Source organism: Macrobrachium rosenbergii, chromosome 12 (assembly GCF_040412425.1).
Source record: "Macrobrachium rosenbergii isolate ZJJX-2024 chromosome 12, ASM4041242v1, whole genome shotgun sequence".
In the NCBI taxonomy this organism is placed as follows: domain Eukaryota; kingdom Metazoa; phylum Arthropoda; class Malacostraca; order Decapoda; family Palaemonidae; genus Macrobrachium; species Macrobrachium rosenbergii.
Window position 1 is genome coordinate 30,182,884 of NC_089752.1, and position 6,000 is coordinate 30,188,883.

The 6,000-nt window shown below is 31.6% G+C and overlaps 1 protein-coding gene across 7 annotated transcripts in view; it reads right to left on the reverse strand.

Moving 5' to 3' along the window:
- The window catches only part of Alg-2 (Apoptosis-linked gene-2), a 279,592-nt gene that overhangs the window by 91,021 nt on the left and 182,571 nt on the right, over positions 1-6,000 (reverse strand). For 2 of the 7 annotated variants that reach the window (XM_067113780.1, XM_067113793.1), the window contains one exon: positions 1,456-1,575. The exons of the other annotated variants lie outside the window; for them this stretch is intronic. The gene's annotated coding sequence lies outside the window, so the exon portion shown is untranslated. The remainder of the gene's footprint in view (positions 1-1,455; positions 1,576-6,000) is intronic. 7 annotated transcript variants of the gene reach the window in all.

Below are 6,000 nucleotides of genomic sequence, written 5' to 3' on the forward strand. Positions count from 1 at the left end.
TTTTGATACAGGGGTGTCAAGAAAACGGAAAGAATTGTGTTGGAAATAAGCTCAAATGGCAGCAAAGCAATAAACGAGGGGAACGCGATGCCGAAAACCTGAATTGTGTTTTAATTAAGTTTGTACAAGTAACAATATTTTGATGGAGTCTCGCATGTGTGAGAATGCTGATTAAGGTCACGTGGAACACAGAGAGCGAGAGAATGTAAAAGGTTATAGGCAGAGGAAGGAAGCAATGACCTGGATATGATATATATATATATATATATATATATATATATATATATATATATATATATATATATATTTTTTTTTTTTTTTTTTTTTTTTTTTTTTTTTTTTTTTTTGACTCAAATCTAACAATAACTGTTCTAACTGAAGACAAAAAGTTGCTTCTTTTAATGGTTACATGAAGTATGTCAAGTGTGGTCTACAGAAAGAAGTAAGAATGATATGAAATTTTCTTTGATAGCAAAATTACTTTTCTTTACTTCTAACAAGAAAATACTTTATTTTTAGACTCTCTCTCTCTCTCTCTCTCTCTCTCTCTCTCTCTCTCTCTCTCTCTCTCTCAATTACATGAGCCATTTATCAATTATCCCAGTGACTAAGTTCTTATCTACAAGCACTTTATATTTACTCCCAAGAATGAACTTTATCATTCACCACAGTATTTATCTTTTTTTCGCTTTCTATATCTTGATAAAGGACGAGGAATGTTTGACTATATTAGATCAAAAGTGGGAAATAGTGCTCACGTTTCTTGAAGCATAAACAAGAAAGGATATCGAAGGATATCAACGTCTCCTACTTCAATAACAGCTGACAGATTTGTACCCGAATTCTATGCGATTTTGGGGTTACTGGAATATCCGAGCTCTTCTCCCTGGGGAAAAACCGTACGTTTACTTTTCTGCTCTTTTTCTTCTATCCCGGAAACACTGGCCATGACAATTTCATTTATTTTTAAAGGCTACTTGGAGTGTTTCCAAGCCTTTATTTCTGTATGCATGTTTATATGAGTTAACATTTGCCTAAGCAAGGAGGCGAAAATACACATAATATAAATACATGTGCATGTGCGTATATATACTGTATATATATATATATATATATATATATATATATATATATATATATATATATACATACATATATATATACGTATATATATATATATGCATGTATGTATATATAATGTATTTTATATATATATATATATATATATATATATATATATATATATATATATATATATATATACTGTATATATATATATATATATATATATATATATATATATATATATATATATTTATATATATATATATATATATATACATATATACATGCTTGTGTATGAACAAATGATATACATAAGAAAACAGATGCAGTCCTATCCAACGGAAGGGAAACTTTCCTTTCATAATTAAATCAAAACAGTGGACTAGGTACCTAATAGTTAGTCTGTTGTGGTCAGTAGCAGCCAAAGCGGAAGAAGGCCACAGGGCTAGTAACTTCATTCCAAAAATATTACTGATAACTCGGAAAGTTAGTGTCCCCTGCACCCACATCCTGCAAAGGGGAAAGGCGAATTGCGGAAAATATGTATACTTACATAATTATACAGTACATACAAATGCACACACATACAAACATATATATATATGTTTATATATACATATATTAGGCTATATACATATATACACACAAACACACGCATATATTTATACATATATATTTACTTCTATATACACTATATACATACAAATGTATATATATATCAGTATATCAATTACTGTATGCATATATATATATATATATATATATATATATATATATATATATATATACATACATATACATATACAGTATATCAATTGCTGTGATTCAACTTCGATACCTCTGGTATACATATATAGTGTATATATATATATATATGTATGTATATATATATATATATATATATATATATATATATGTATATATATATATTAATAAATACAGTATATAAATTTCTGTGCTCCAACTTCGATATCTCTAAAGCAATATTGACACATTTTATCTCCTGTTTATTTATTTCTGTCGACTCTTGGCTCATATTTCAAGACGTTAAGTATACTTAGATAACGAAATGGCTTCGTTCAGTTTCCCTCCCAATAAGAAGGACGCAAAGAGTCTGAAGGACTTTTTACATTAGTTAAAGGAAAGTCTCCTCAGTGGGAAATCCTAGAAAACCGAATGGAACTTCGAAGCTTAACGACACTTTATATCTGAAATGTTTACTTTGCGTTTACAAGATGGAGAGAGAGAGAGAGAGAGAGAGAGAGAGAGAGAGAGAGAGAGAGAGAGAGAGAGAGAGAGAGAGAGAGAGAGAGAGAGAATTAAGTTATATAATAGAAACATAAAACCTTGTGTTTCTTTCTCTTCCTCTCTCTGCTCCCCTCTTACTGTTATTGTGTAATAAAATAAAGTGATAAAACTGTTAGATAAGAAAGAGGTAAAAATAAATTTATGTATATGTATATATACAGTATAATAATATATATATATATATATATATATATATATATATATATATATATATATATATATATATATATACATATATATATATTTATGCATATGTATGGATATGGACACACACACATATATGTATATATATAATACATACATACATATACAGTATATATATATATATATATATATATTATATATATAGATAATGTTTGTGTGTGTGTGTGTGTGTGTGTGTGTGTGTGTGTGAGAGAGAGAGAGAGAGAGAGAGAGAGAGAGAGAGAGAGAGAGAGAGAGAGAGAGAGAGAGAGAGAAACTGACAAAGCAAGAGCATTCCGTGTTGTTGCGTATAAAACATCAGAACAATTTCCTGCTGTTGAGAGTGTTCTCAATAGTAATATCTATTTCAAGGGCGAAATTCCAAATGGCGACATAGAAACTCTGACTGGATATTCGTATAAATTCTCTATAATTATAATACGATTTATGAAATGCATTTGCAGTGGTTGTAAAATAAAGTTTAATTTCACTGGAGACTGATTGAATGAACTAAATTATGAAATTTTGATAACGTCGCGATAACTGAGGATAGAATATTGGAAGCTGCAGGGACAATTTACATTCTGTGAAATATTAGTATACATACTTAATCATCTTTATGTTTGTGTATACTTGCCAAAGCTTTCGTAGAGTAAAATAAATACGAAACTAAGTAAAAAAATATATAGCACCACAGAAATAGGACTTGCATTTGGCAGGCAGGGTAAAATAATCAGCAAAATACGTTTAAAAAGTCAGTTCCAAGAGAAGATATGCCAAAATATTTATGAAACAACGAATAAGGAAATATGCATAATCAAGCAAATAACTGAGGATGGAAAATCGAAGGCCGCAACGACTATTTACACATTGTACAGTCTGCTTATACTAATACTTAATTATGAGAGTACGTCTTTGAGTGAAATTTTTACCATTCAGAAGATACTTGACATCAAATAGAAGAAACAAAAGAAGGGTTTCACCAGGCGAGCTAAACATTCCTCAAAGTCAAACCAATAAGGAAATAACTAATTGAAAATTTACTTTAAAGAGGATATACTGTAAATCGTATTCATGGAACTACGAAATTTATTGACAACTTACATCTGAAATGTTTCAGCAAATATAAACTAATCAAACAGATGCAAAAATAAATAAATGAAGAACGGTCGAAAAGTAACCAAACAAGTTAAGTAAAAGGATAGATAAATGTAATAAACGATAGACAGATATCAGTACCAATGTTCGCTTTAGACTGAACTGTCGTTATGCCAGCGCGAGAACTTGCTCCTGGATCACCACGTAAGAAATACCAACGAAAACAAACAAAATTTGATTGTTTTGAGACCTTAAAAAAAAAGTTATCTTTTCTTCACGTTCAAAGAAGATCAGAATAAATACGCATCCATTCCATTAATCTCCGGAACAAACGATTCCCTAATTCCGGTATTTATCCAATTCCGGAATTTACAAAGAAGAATATTCCAGAGATGCTAATGGGATAGCTCTGCGTACTCAGACGTCCCCTGTCTCAGCTGAAGGCTGAATTTAATCTACGAGATGAATAAATGTATGAAGGGAGGCGAATAGTATCAAATACTGAACTCTCTCTTTCTATCTCTTTCAGAGGTTAAAAATATCTCAATAAGCAGACCACGCTTTCACAAACACACGCGCGCGCAAAAATACACTCACACACACACGCACACATACACACACACAGACACACATATATATATGTATGTATGTATATATATATATATATATATACATATGTTACATATATATATATATATATATATATATATATATATATATATATATATATATATATACTAGCTAACCAAACCGGCGCTGCCTGGGAAAACTCTGAATGACAACTGATAAACTCTCTCTCTCTCACTTCCTCTCCCTCTCACTCTCTCTCTCTCTCTCTCTCTCTCTCTCTCTCTCTCTCTCTCTCTCTCTCTCTCTCTCTCCCTTTCCTCTTAAGATAGTTCCTTCGATTACATTGCCCAACATTTTTGACATTTTATTTTTCTCCTCTTCTCAGCCCTCCTTCCTATCGGGGCTGAACTTGGATTTAAAGGGCATCGGGAGTGTCACTATTCATTTCAGCAACCTCGAAAACTATGGATTAGAAACTAATATCTGTTGTTTTTGGTTATTTTTACACGTCACTCCCTTCCCACCCTTATCCCCTTTGGTGCCAATGATGTCTTAACCCACCCCCCCAACAGCATTCTTTTCCAGATAGTAAGTCATATGTATACCACAATGAGGTATGATAAACCCATAGAGTTTATTTATTTACTAAGTCTATGGGCAGAACCAGCCCCATTTCAGGGAAGCCGTTCCCACCCCCACCCCCTCTGGTGCTAGTGATGTCTTACACCCACAGTATTCTTTCCAGATAGTAAGTCATATGTATGCCAAGTTTGGTTGAAATTGCTCAGTGTGTTTCAGAGTTATGCTGGAAGTACACAAACACTCATACATACACATTTTTTATAGCCTATTAGAGAGAGAGATATATATATACATGTATACATATATATACATGTATACATATATATAGAGTATAGGTATATATATACATATATATATGGCGCAAATGTGGGAGTCGGTGTGGGTGTGAGTGTCGTGTAGGTGTGCGTGCGAGAGTGCTGTTAGTAGATTCCATCTTTTCCGGCTGATTCTTCTCTTCAATGAACAGGACATTTTATAACATTTTACATTATTCTTTTTCTTCTTGCTCATTGGGTTATTGGTTATTCTGGTAGGTTGTACATGAATATAACTGATATAAAGATACCATCTGATCCTTTATGGACTTGAAGAGACTTGATGATAAGAAAAGAAAACACATCTCTCGAAGGTCATGAATATCGCTGCGTCTTTTTATGTTGGGAAACTTCCTTGAAAAACATTCTATTCATATCCTACGAGTATATCAGTTGGAATATATTGTAGTACACACACACACACATGCGTGCGCACTAATATATATATATATATATATATATATATATATATATATATATATATATATATACAATATGCTTGTATATATATATTTATACATGTGCATATACATATACATAATATTATATGTAAATCAATAATATATATATTTGTACGATTGTTATGCAATATATATTTTTGCTCAGCTGTAATGAAATGGTTATGTATATTTTTTAATTTCATTTGCAACTCTTTTGCTTGGAGGGGCGGGGGGAAGTTTGCATAAAAAGCAGTCCGTAAGTGGTTATTGTAAAAAGTATTTATATATAAATATGCAATGCGTAACTGTGGTTGTTATAAGATTTCTTTCTGTCAGTCTGCCCGTCTGTCAAATCGTTTATACAGATGCATGATCGCATGAGCTAAAGCGTAGCTATGGTTGCTCTGAATGTTAACAACTTAAGTTTCTGTGTAAGGAGA